Here is a 14,313-nt window from a genome sequence, read left to right as displayed (position 1 = left end):
TCAGGAGCCAGGCCCCAGGACAGTGGAGCTCCCTGTCCTTTGCCAGCAGTTAAGATTGTCTCCCAAGGGAAATGAGGGAACAGCTGTCTTATCTCAGGGTTGTCTCAGCTTAATGCCGGAGCCTGGCCTGGGTGGGAGGCCTGGCACCAGTCTTTCACCCCTTCTCAGGAATGGGGTCTCGGTGGTGCTGAGGTACATAACATCTTTTAAAATGTTAATGTTTTAATTATATAAAGAAAGGAAGAAAGAACGCTGGAAAAATACTAACAGGTATATGGAGACCAAACAGAAACTGGATGTCCAATAGCTATTTGACTAAAGAAATGTTGTTGAAAATAAAAGGCATTGAAAGAACACTTTAACGTCCTCTTATGCAGTTAAAAGTAAAAATAAACTAATTTGTGTTTTAAAACTAATGTCTAACTTGTTATTATGATTTCAGTATAAACAGAAACAACCATCTTGATTTTGCTTCTTAGTAGGATAAAGTCCATGACTTTTCTTCCCAACCTTAACTACAAAACAAACCAGACTATAATATCATATTATTTTCTTATGAGAGAGCTGAAGATTTAATAAACATAAATTAATTAAAATATAGAGAATGCCAAGAAATTTCTAGGAAAGAAGGTAGTCAAACTGCTTTTGTCCCTATCAAGGAGGCATGAGGAGAAAGGATCTGCAATACATATTAATTAAAAAACACAACAACACCACATTTAAAATAACTGTAGCATCCCTATATAAACTGCTGTAACAGATGAAATATACCAGGAGTTCCAGTCAGAGAGTTTGTACCCACCCTCTGTTCTTTCCCGAAGATCATCTCTGCTTGGGGATAGTACACAGAAGGCTGGGCTCAACGGGGGAACTGAGAGAATATCCACAGCATTGAGTAAAGGGGGAGCAGGGCCAGAGAGGTGAGAGAAATCTCTCCCACAAATCCTTGGACTTTACTGAGAGCAAGCCAATGGCTGTGGGCTGCTGGGATTTGACGGTACAAGAGAAGACCCAGAATAAAATCACTTTGAAGCTTTCTGCATCTGCACTGAGTATAATGCAGAGGTCCTTCAAATGTTGGAGATAGGGCAGCAGGGTAGAGAGAGTTAATGCCAGGATTAAAATTAGAGTGTGCAAAAAATCCACATAACCCCCCAAATTGGCAGCCATGCTATAAAGCACAGAGAAATATACATGATTCAGAAAACCAGCTGCTGGGCTGGAGAGGAAAAAATATCTCCAGAGTGTTTCTAGGACTCAGTATCAAGCCAGGCTAACCATAAGAGACACATCCCACCTTAAAACTTTGAACCGCATGAGGAACATGTGCTGTGCTGTAGTTGAAGTTAAGGGACCAACTACATCGCATACATTCAGTTCGATTCAGATTAGTATGCTTAGAGAAGCAGAGCTTCTTCCTGTTATAAGTATTATTTATCTCCTTTTATGCTGTTCTGTAACACACATTATCTGGCATTTGAAGAAGCAAGATGAGGTAACTCATGGTCAAGAGAAAGAAAGTTTAATGAAAGCAGATAAAGAGATAAAATGTAGGGACTATCCAAAAAAACTTCAAAATAATTATGACAAATATGCCAAAATATTAGTGTAAATAATGGAAAACATAATGATAAATGATATCAGCAGAGATGAAATTATGTAAAATTGAGCCAATTGAAATGTCAGGAAAATATGTGATATCAGAGGTGCCAATTTTAAGATATTAAAAGTTTATTTCACACAGCAGAGAAAATAATTATAACATAAAGGTAGGTCAATAGAAATCATCACAAGTTAAACAAAGAGAAAAATAGTTTAAATGGGACAGAGTAAGTGTAATCCATAGAAAAATGCCATACACTCTGTAATGTTATTAGGGAAGAGAAAGTGGGGCAGAAGAAATACTTGAGTAGATAATGACTGAATTTTATAAAACTGATAATAGACACTAACCCAATGATATGGAAATATTAATGTGTTCAAACTTGATATGAAAAACAGAAAAGAAAAACAAACAAAAATATAAATACACTGAAATACATCAGATGTGAACTGCTGAAAATGAAAATTAAAGTAGCTTAAAACCAGCCAGAGAATAATAAACACATTGCATGCAGTGGGTAAAAGGATATAAATGACAGCTGTGTTCCCATCACAAACAATGAAAGACAGGAGATAATAGGACACTATCTTAAAGTGCTATAAAAATAAAACTGTGATCTAAGGATTGAGTTTGAGAGCAAACATAGCTGTCAAAAATGAAGCACTATTTAGAGGGAAATTTATAGATTTAAATGATTCTATCATAAAAGAAAAGTATAAAATAAATTATTTTAGCTTCTACCTTAAAACACTAGATAACAAGAAACAAATCAATCGTAGTTAAGTAGAAAAAAAAAATTACCGAATAAAAATAAGAGTGGCCATTCCATTCTTAATTTTTGGGGAGGAAACTCCATACTGTTTTCCATAGTGGCTGCATTCCCACCAGCAGTGCATTAGGGTTCCCTTTACTCCACATCCTCACCAGCACTTGTCATTTGTTGATTTGTTGACGGTAGCCATTCTGGCAGGTGTGATACCTCATTGTCATTTTAATTTGTATCTCTTTGATGATTAGTGACTTTGAGCATTTTTTTTTCATATGTCTCTTGGCCATCTGTATGTCCTCTTTGGAGGAGTGTCAAGTCATTTGCCCATTTTTAAATTGGATTGTCTTCCTTTTGTTAAGTTCTGAGAGTTCTTTACATATTTTGGAAATTAACCCAGTGGTCCCACTCTAGGAATATATCCTAAGAATTCTGAAACACCAATCAGAAAGAATATATGCACCTCTATGATCATAGCAGCACTATTTACAATAGCTAAGATCTGGAAATAGGTGAAATACCCATAAATAACTGAGTGGATAAAAAAGCTGTGGCACATTTACACAATGGAATACTATGCAGCTATAAGAAAGAAGGATCTCCATGGAAGGTCCTAGAGAGTATTATGATAAGCTAAAAAGCCAGCCAAAGAAAGACAAATATCCCATGATCTCACTCATATGTGGAACTTAATGAATAACATCAACGGATGAACAAAATAGATCCAGAGACATTGAATCATGGAGCAGATTGATGAATCTCAGAGAGAAGGTGGTAGGGGGCAGAAAGAGATTAATCAAAGACTTTATATGCATATATGCATAATCCATGGACACAGACAGTAGTGTGATGAAGGCCTAGGGTATAGGGTGAGTGTTGGAAAGGGTCAATGGGAAAAATAGGAGACATCTATAATACTTTCAATAATAAAGATAAATTTTAAAAAATAACAGTGGATATCAATGAAATGTACAAATAATAGGGAAGAACATAGAAATAAATAGGCCTCTCAAAAGATTTAGTAAGATTATCTTCTAGCAAAAGTAGTTGAGAATAAAAGTTACAGAAAACAAAATGATAGATATAAAAAGAAGGAAAGAGAAGAAATCACTACCAATGATATACACATTAAGAAAGAAGTAAGATATTTTAAAAACTTTATGGCAATAAATTTATTGATTTAGATGAAATTCACAGCTATCTGGTTAACCACACTTATCAAAACTGATACAAAAAAGAAATAATTAAAGTAGCTTATTAGGTCATCCAGATATTATTGTTAGACAATTATTATTAGTAGACAATTATTACTCAGAAACCACTACTATTTGTCCTATGTCGACATCATCTCCAAATGGCATATCTCTCTTAGTTACAGGGGATTTTAATGATACTTTAGCTTTAGTATCTTTAAATTATGACTATTTGTTTATTTCAAGTAAATTACAAACAACATGTATTGTCTTAACCTTTCTTTCATTAATTTATTAAGCTCATATTTACTGAGCACCTATTTCATTCCAGGATGGAAATTTTGTGCTAAATAAGATAAATACAATTCCTGCCCCCAAGGGGCTTATATTCCAGGATGGAAAAGGTAGTTAAAAAATAAACCTAAATGAGCCATAAATATGTTACCTAGAATATAAAATGATGTTTGTTATAGAGAATAACCTGGGACCACATAATATAATATGATGAGGTAGCAAATAGGCTTGGATGAAAACTTAGGAGTTTGTTACCTTTTTCCACATTAAGTTTGAAGTTTTGCCATGCCCCATACCAGTAAATGGTATATCAAGTAAGCAATTGGATGCACATGTTTAGAACTCATGGAGTGAAAAGTTAGTAGTAGAAAGCATATACAGTTGAGCAACACAGAAGTTAGGTGTGCCCATCCCCAAGCAGTTGGAAAGCCACATATAACTTTTGACTTCCTGAAAAGTTAGATTGTCCCTCCGTATTGGGGATTGGTTCCAGGACCCCCTGCAGATACCAAATTCTGAGCATTCTCAAGTCCCCTATATGAAGTGGCAAATATAAATACATACAATAAGCCCTTCACATCTGCAGACTTCTAATCAATGCTCAAAAACCAGTACGGGTATTTATTGAAATTAATTTGCATATAAGTGGGCCCACACAATTCAAACCCTTATTGTTCAAGTGTCTTAATGTATTATACCCAGGTAACAATGTCAAGGAAGGAATACTAGTACATAGAAGATTTTCTACAACCAAGCCCTAGCATGTCAACATTTAGGGATCTAGCAGAGAAAGAGAATCAGGCAATGAAAAATGAAATGTGGAAAGAGGACCACTATGGTCCAGACCATTCAAATAGATTTTGAAAGTCCATCTAGCCAGTTCTGTGTACAATTACAGAAAGAAAGAAATTTACTACTATCCATTTACATAAGTAGCAAAAAGCATTACAACAACTTGAAAGATTTAATATCTATTTGACACTAAAAAATAATTTCATTCCTAGAATGTGTCTTATGATTAGTTTGTATAACGCTGGCTTTCAGTTATTATTTTTCATAATATTACTTTATCCAATAAAGTTTTTCTGAATAGAATTTTCTTGCTTTTGACTTTCTTGAGACTCTAGGATCAGCAAAGTTCTCTTATTATAAGTCATGCATATTCAAAATGCTCATGCATATTCAAGAACTACAGATCTTTTTTTGCTTACACTAAAGAATTTCAAATATAATAAAGATTGATCTTTCTCTTGTCACCCTTCTTTGAATGTCACTTGGTTTAGGTTATGTTTATATAAACCTTTTCAGTTATATAATACAGTTTCAAGGCATGTTAATCACAGGTCAATTATGACAGGTTTTATGATTAAATATATACAACTCAATTTCCTTTCTCAATGCTGAGAAAAATGTGTTAGCAGAGAAAACACATTAGATTAGCTTTTGTTCTGCACTGATTTGTGATTAATTTTAAAGATACTTTATTCTTTCAGAACTCATCTGGCATTTTCTGCTATGTTGTATTTTCTACTTCAGATTGCAGAAGTTATGTTTTGAAGATAGAAATTAATGCCCCCCTCATGGCCCACTATAGAATCAAAGCCTTCATAATTGTATGTTTTCCCTAAAAAGTTTAAGTAAGGCATTCCTCAATGTAAGTATACTTGCCTCCTTTCTTGATACTACATCTATCATATCTGTTTTTAGGGTATGATATTTGCTGCAGTGATACTATGGACAATTTTTCCCCCTGCAAAATCCATGTGTTGAAACCCCAGCCTCCCTAAGGTAACTGTATTTGGAGAGGCTTTAAACAGGTAATTACAGATAAAGTCATAAAAGTCAGGCCCTAATTCCTTATAAGAAGAAGAAGAGATACCAGAGACCCTCCCCCTCTCTCTGATGTGTGCACAGAGAAGTCATGTCAGACACAGTAAGAAGGTGGCAATCTGTAAGCCATAAAGAGAGGCCTCACCAGAAATGAATCTGCAGGCACCCTTGATCTGGAACTTCTGACCTACAGATATATGGTGTAATAAATTTCTGTCACTTTAGCTACCCCGTATGTGATATTTTGTCCTGGCAGTCCAAGCAGACTGACACAGGAAAATACATGGTGACCCAATGACTGGGGTCAAGTCTGTTCAAGTATAGGAGATGCAGTGCTTTGTTTCAATATTTTTTCTACTAAGTTCTCCCTAATTTTCTAAATCAAACTTCAAAACTCTACTGAAAAATATTTTTATAAAAAGGTGATTGCAATATAATTTTTGTGATTTTTGACACCTATTATATTTATTCATTTTGTTTTATAGTTTCAGACATCTATGTAGTTTTATCATAAAAAAATTAGTGATGTTCTGTGGGGAGGCATGGGACAAGAGTTGGCTAAAGGTGGCTGACCCTGCCTTGACTTTTCCATACAAGTCTGAGCCCCTGAGTGTTTACTAAAATTTTTATGCTTAGTCTTCAGAAATCCTTGCTTAAAGGACACTGCAGATGCATGTGTCTTCTCAAGGATACTTACCCTGCTGATAGTATCTAATAGTTAATTTTAGTTCAATTTGTTGTTATCATAAAAGCCTAAGGAGGCAGGTGAGTGGGGCTGTTTGGTTTCTCAAGCCAAGCAGTCCCTTAGCCCTCTCTTTCACAGAAACATGTGTCAGAGCAATCATTCATCCATTGCTCAGGGTCTGTTGGTCAGCCCCGGTGATGTTCTTTTAAAAGAACATTGTTCACTTACTTTTTTATCCAATTTTAGATTTCTCTTTAAAAATAATTTTTAGTAATGTCAAGGGAAATTACTAAATTACTGTGTTTTAGGAGAAATATTCAAAATCATTGATCATATGTAAAAAAGGTTTTTATTTTTTTCTCTCTCTGAAAATAAATCCAAATGAGACATTTCCAATATGTTTGGACAATAATAACATGCTAGGAAAGTGATAAAATTTATGACTTGGAGGTAAGTCAATATTGATAACTTGAGCAACACATAGATGTAAAAGAAAATAAAGCAGTATAAAGTACTTGAACTAGAGACCAATCCATGGTAAGCAGTTATACGTAAGTTATCAACAATAGTGGTTTAGGGTAACACAGAGATGGAGGATTGAGCATTTTTAAAAAAGTGATTGTAGCCTTAGACATACGGCACCAATGGTGATTACCAACATTTATTGGGTAGTCTGGACACTTCTGCTGCCTTAGAGATAATACACAGTAAAGTACTAATATAATGCCTTAAATTAATAAATTCAATAAGCGTGATTCAAAATTAGAAAGATTGGAAAGCCTCTTAGACAATTTTAAAGTAATTCCTTATCTGCTGTAGTTCTAAAGGTCAGATGTGGCTGAAATGAAGACTAGAATATGAATGCAATGCCTGTAGAGTAGAAGCACCAAATATAATGATTTGCCAGGTATCTTATGTGAAAGAAAGGGCAGTGATAGGGAGCCTGTTCCTGCAAAATGGAACTTTCAAATAGAATCAGATAAATTTGATAATGTTGGAACGTCTAATATGTCAGGAACATGATTGAGAGTAAAAACAACATGTGCCAATGCCATCCTCTCAAGTATCTGAAAGATCTTGGGTTTATTCATTGCTTCCCACTGCCCCCGAGTTCATAAGGAGAGTTCAGTCCCCATCTACTCCTGTGTAAGAATTTATCTAGGAACAGATAGATTATACTTCAAGAATTTGAAGGTTTGACAGTTTTCACTGGCAGGAGTCTAAGGATGAAAATCAAAGAAGAAAAATTGAGTTTAAGATGATTATTAACATAAGTATATTCCCCTAGGACTCAAAGTTTATTATATTGGATTAGTTGTGTGGTTATTATAGTCTTTAGGATTCCTCAAAAGATGATGAATAAGTTTAAAACTAACATAAAGGAAGAGCTTCCTCATGCTTAATGAGCTTATAACCAACTTCAAATAAAGCAGTGAACATAGGGCAAAGTTAAATCTCTATGCTATTATGTATGGAACATGTACACATTTATTATTTAAGTAAACTCCAAAGGTTCATCAAGCTTTTCCAATTCTAGTCTAGTATTTAATATGCAGTGACATCAATCAGGTATCTAACTTAATGTTCTAATTGAATTAATGTCATGATGTATTGAAAGGGAAGAAATGATGTGCTCTTTAAATATCATGACTCCTCAGGCACAAATGCATCAAATTTCCTCTTTAATTGTAAATACAACTTACAATAGATATTGCCTATTGCAGGGATGATTCCCTTCTCTAAACTTGAAGTGATATTTAACTAATCAAATAGCTATAAAATAAAGGGTACTAGAAATTTATTGTATAGGCAGAAATTTATTAGTCTGCTGCTTCACTATCTACTAATTTTAAACAATTAAAGATGAAACAAAACATTCAAAATATTCCAGTATTATCACAGAGTTTTGACCTTTGGTTATAGGATGCATGGGTTTTAATTTGTCCTTGTAGAACTAGACAGCCTACATTTTATGGAGTTGGATACAAACCTTTTACCTCTAAAGGGAGGGATTTGGAGTTCTTTTATAACAATTTTTGAGGGGATATATAATTAGCATTGATGATAACCAATAACAACTCCATTTACCTGATTTAAGGTGAGTGTGATGGGGACATCTTTCTTCGTGCATTATTAGCAACAATAACAAGTCCAGTGGAAAAATTCTGAAGTATTTTCAACCGGAGCTTTGCATCATAACATTTTCAGTTTATTATAATAATGTGCAACATCTTCCTGGTTAAGGAGAATATGGATTTTCTTACAACTCCCATGAAGAAATAATGAACACTAAAATTTTATTTCCAAAATTTCCCCCCACAAATAAAACTGACAATAAATCATACTACAGTAAGTTGGGTTCCTTTTAAAATGCTCTGTTTTAAATGCAAATTTTAAAAATCCTGTCTGAATCAAAGCACAGGTTTATTAATTCAAACAAAAGAAAAACTGCTCACCTATGCATAACTAATTACTCTCTGAACTTTAGAGAGTATTCTATGTCATTAGATAAGTAACAAAGGAAGTTGTTAAAGTTACTGTACAAATAGAATGAACATAAAATATTAAAAAAGTAAGTAAAGTTGATGTATAAACAGAGATATTTTGGATTATATGACTATTTTTGTTGAAAACAGTAAATGTTTTCTCACAGGTAATTAGCACTATAAATTTCATCCACATTTCTCAATTTCATGAGCTTTATTTACATCCCCAGATTTTTTCTCAATAGCAATTAAGATATAGACTATGTCACAAATTTCCCCTTCTGTGCCCGACCCGGCAACTGTTGTCTCCTCTCCTGACCCCACCAGGGCCTTCAGACCCAGGCTGGGATGGGGAACCAGGGGTGGGTGGCAGGGGATGCGGCCCCTTTCCCAGGGGGACCAAGGGCTGGCTCCCTTTTCGGGGGCCAGGGGCCAAACCCCACAGCCCTCTCTCCCCTGTGCACAAATTCATGCACCAGGCCTCTATTTATTCCATATTCAGCAAACTAATATTGCTGAGTGCAAACTTATCAGGTTGATTTTTCCCAAGTCTTCTACAGGTATTATCATGATTCCTTCTCTAACCTTGAATGTGAGCCAGCTTACAGCTTAGTGTTGACTGTCATTTGTCAATTTTCCTTAAGCAAAATCATTCCTTTTTATCTTTTATGAGTCCTTGAAAAAAATGACTCCTTTCTTTTTATCTACAATTCACTTTCCTAAAACACTATTCTATAGCATCTTTCTCTAGTGATGCAATCATAAATAAATAAAGTGAGGAGGTAGGAGTTCACAACTGTGGACAGAGCAACAAAAGCCTTCCAAGGCATTGGTAAAAGTCTATATTTTATTTTGATGCCTAGTGGGGCCATCTGTTATTATGGTTATTTATTACTATTTAAATAAACATCATAGATTCTCATGACATATTCACAATAAAGAATGCAAAAATATCCTATGTAATAAAAGAGTAATATGCAAATTGACCATCACTCCAACACACGAGATGGCCACCCCCATGTGGACACAAGATGGCTGCACAAGATGGCTGGCAGGGGAGGGAAGTTGTGGGCAATAAGGCCAGCAGGGAAGGGAAGTTGGGAGGGACCAGGACTGAAAGGAAGGGCAGTTGGGTGGACCAGGCCAGCAGGGAGGGCAGTTAGGCATCAATCAGGCTAGCAGGGGAATGGTTAGGGGGTGATCAGGCTGGCAGGGGAGTGGTTAGGGGCAATCAGGCAGGTGAGCAATTGGGAGCCAGCAATCCTGAACTGTGAGAGGGGTACCAGATTGGAGAAGGTGCAGGCTGGGCTGAGGGACAGATTCCATCCCCCTTGCACAATTTTGTGCACTGGGCCTCTAGTCAATAATAATAAAAGCATAATATGCTAATTAGACCAGACATCCTTCCAGATGAAGCTGGGGCTGCAAGGAAAGCCTGGATCCCAGGTGCATGCCAGCAGCTGGAGGGAAGCCTGGGTTCTGGGTGCCAGAGGGAAGCCAGTGCCAGCAGCCGAGAGAAGGAAGGCCTACTCTTGCATGAATTTTGTGCATCAGGCCTCTAGTAAGAAATATTAAAACAGATATGCATATACTCTTCAGTATGTTTCATAAGAAAATTTAAACCTTGAGTTATTTCTTCCGTCTATGTGTTTTTGAGAGTTAAAAGAATCTGGTTTGTATAGCTCTGACCTTTACTGTGTGACTAAGACGAATCACTTTTATCTCTGAGTTTTATGTTCTCTCTAAATATAATGAAAAGCTCAAACTGTATGATGTTAAAAATCCCTTGATTTCAGATGAAAGCTGCTAACAGCCAGAGTTGCTGTGTTATAACCTACATGCGGCATTTCCAACTGACTGCAACAGTGTTGAAATAGTTTTTATTCTCTAATAACAATTAATAGCAACAGTAAGAATTATGGGCAGATATTATAAAACAGCTTGATTTTCTGCAAATAGTGCTTTAGTGGAATATATTATTGAATGAAAAGAAGTAGGAAGTGGCAAAAACCATTCAGTTATCATTGGATACAGAAACAATGGCAATGTACAATTTTGTATAATCGGATGTAGGTAGCATGGATAAATCCTTCATTTTCAAGCCACAGTTTAGTGAAATAGAAAAATAATAGTTCTTTCCTAACATGATATATTTCTATTATGATGATGATGAATACGTTCTATTTTTTAGCACTCAGTGATTCTTTAGAAAGATATAATTCTATATTTGATATCTATATTTTATTCAATCCTTTTATTTTGCTTTGCTGTTATTTACATTAAGGAATGTTCCAGGTACTTTTTTATGCATTGGGAATATCAATCTGAATAACACAAGGGTTTTGTATTATTTTGTATTTTGTATATCTAAGCAATACTTATTACTTAGATTTAAAAAATTAAAAAGAAATATAGTAACATTCTGGGGGTATATGTCTAAAATTGTAGTAATCATTTTAGAAAAAATCTAAAAACAGTTAAAATAATTTAAATTTGTATGATAATTTGCATGTAATTTGCACATACACTCCACAAACCATGAAAAAGAACAATGACTAAACAAAAAAAGACAATCAGAACAACAATAAAATCTTTAGGAGAGATATATTGCTATAAGAGATTTTAAAAATAAATAATAAGCAAAATAACTAATGTGGAATGTCAATAAGATACAGCAAATGGAGCTCCAAGTGGCACAATTGGTTAGCGCGCAGTACTTATAAGATACAGAAAAAGTTTGAAAAAACTTCTTAAATAATCCATAAAGAGGCCAAACCAAGGTGACTTAATCAGAGAGAAGTTTATTATTAGAAATAACAGACTTTATATGTCCTATATCAGCCTTTGTACTTAAAACAAGAGGAAAGAAAAACACGCAGAGAATTCTACCTATATAGGTTGACATGAGAAGAGTACAAAAGTATCCTTGTAAAGCTTTATGGCATATTTCTACTACAGACTGGAAACTGTAGTAAAAGACACTTCAAATCCCTGGGCTCCTGATTTCAGTGGATAAAATCACGATCCCGGGCAGGGTGAATATTAGTGTTAAACCTCAGGCAAAAGGTAGAGATGATTAACATACAGTGATGTTGGTGATCAGTTTCCTTTAGTTCTCTTCAGAGGTTTGTTAAGATGACTAACTCACTCAGGATCCCAGGGAAGTAAACAGATGGACAGTGTATTCTGGACTACACAAATCATGTAAATAGAAGAATTCAAGGTCTACTGAGCATGCTAAAGAAGGCTTATTCATTTACATTCCGATCAAATAGTACTGCAGTCCACAAATATCATATTTTCCTTTGGTTCTATATTACTTTACTGGTGATCTCTTTATCACTGACGTGGTAGCTTTTCTATGAGCATATGAAATTATAAGTGCAGCTGCCAGTATGACCCAGGAAAATCACTATAAAGGTTCATGGGCACTTCATTAAAAGTTTGGCTGTGGTTTTGTTGTTGTTGTTTTCACAAGCATGGATGCACTGTACTGTTTTCCTTCCCGTTAACCTGAATTCAAATAGCCTGGTATAGAATTCAAAGCACAGGCTCTGCAAATATAAATCACCAAAAATATGCAAATTACACATTTGTTTAAAAACTTGGGTGTTCAGTTAAGGAGGCTAAATCATCTTTTTCATCCAAAGCTATTTGGCTTAATTACAAACTTGAGATGCACATATAAAACATTCCTACGCCTAAATCATTCAGCTCCAACATATACTTTTTCAGTATCCTCTTAATTAAATCTGGATTCTGAACATTAATTATGAGCTCTATGGAGATAGACTGATTGAGAAAATGTAAAATATATGCATGCACGCTGGCCATTTACTGTGAAAGTTTTTTTCTGCAGAAAAGAAATCCCAACTTCTAAGTAACTGTCACAAGAAAATTATACACATTTATTATTATGTGATGCATAGAATTAAAGTGAAAATGAGCTGATATGATTATGTCATCATACCCAGGAGACAACTAACTTCAACGTGAATTTATTATAAAAAATCACTTTTAAGCATTTTCTAAATGTAATATATTACTAATTTAAGAAATGCTTTTATGAATTGCTACATACTTAAGTTTATGTACTTTGAGCATACCAATGCATTGCATTGAGACAATTAACTAGGTAATAATAATATCATTGTCAAAGCTGACCTAGTTTAAAAAGTTCTCATTAAGCATTTCAAGTAAACATTTCACTTACTTTGAAGAAACGAAGTATAATGTGATGTGTTTGCCAGCAGGCCACCACCAGCCCCTATGGTGCTTCTACACAAGTGATCAAGAAGCGATCCTTCCTCAAAACACTTTATTTCCATATGTCAGAATTTTGTCAGACTATACTAATGTTGTAAAAAGAAGTTATTTAGTGCTTTCAGGTGGAAAGTGGCTACAATATATATATGCAAATTTATGATACTAATGATGCTTCACAATGTGACAATCATTTCACACAATTTTGGTTTGTTCCCTTTAGAAATATATGCTATTTTACTTATTTAAAGAAAAGCTTTTCTTTATTTCATATTTGTATGTATTTTAAATTTTAATCATTAACTATCTCTTCTTTTTTAAAAAATATATTTTATTGATTTTTTACAGAGAGGAAGGAGAGGGACAGAGAGTCAGAAACATCCATGAGAGAGAAACATCACTTAGCTGCCTCCTGCACACCCGCTACTGGGGATGTGCCTGCAACCAAGGTACATGCCCTTGACAGGAATCAAACCCGTGACCATACAGTCCCCAGGCCGATGCTCTATCCACTGAGCCAAACCGATCAGGGCAACTATCTCTTCTTTTTATATGTGGTTAATTTCTTAAGAAAATTTCTAACAGGTTTTTAATACCATAACATTTTCTTCTACATACAGTTTTTACTTTTATACATTTTAAAATATAGTATGCAATTTTTGGTTATCATTTTTTCCTAACAGTTGCTGAATTTAGTTTCAATTTCCTCATTAACTTGAATTATTTAGAAAGATTTTTTTAAATTTCCATTTTGATTAATTTGTTTTTCTCCATCATGTGTGTCAGTGTGTATGGGTGTGGGGGTGGGGGCTACTTTATTTATGCTATATTTTGTTATTCTACAAAAATGTCATACTTTTCACAACAAATAATATAGATAGTAAACCGTAAATTAGAAATACAAATAGAAAACAAAACACACACACACATACACACATTCACACACAAAAACACTTTATAATTCTAAAGTTCAACAAAATTGTTATAATTAAGTTTTAAATGTATCTTGTTTCCTGGCAGCTATGACAATAAGGAAAATACTGTCCATCATACATTGAAAAATACCAGATAGGAAATAAATCAAAGACTATAAAGTAACAAAAATGGAACTTTTCTTCATATGTAATCTGAAATAAAATTCTCATGTGAATCTGTATAATCTATTACGACAGATTTAAAACCAATGTAATTAA

This window comes from Myotis davidii, unplaced genomic scaffold, assembly GCF_000327345.1.
Source record: "Myotis davidii unplaced genomic scaffold, ASM32734v1 scaffold147, whole genome shotgun sequence".
NCBI lineage: Eukaryota > Metazoa > Chordata > Mammalia > Chiroptera > Vespertilionidae > Myotis > Myotis davidii.
Note: the sequence above shows the minus strand (reverse complement) of the source record.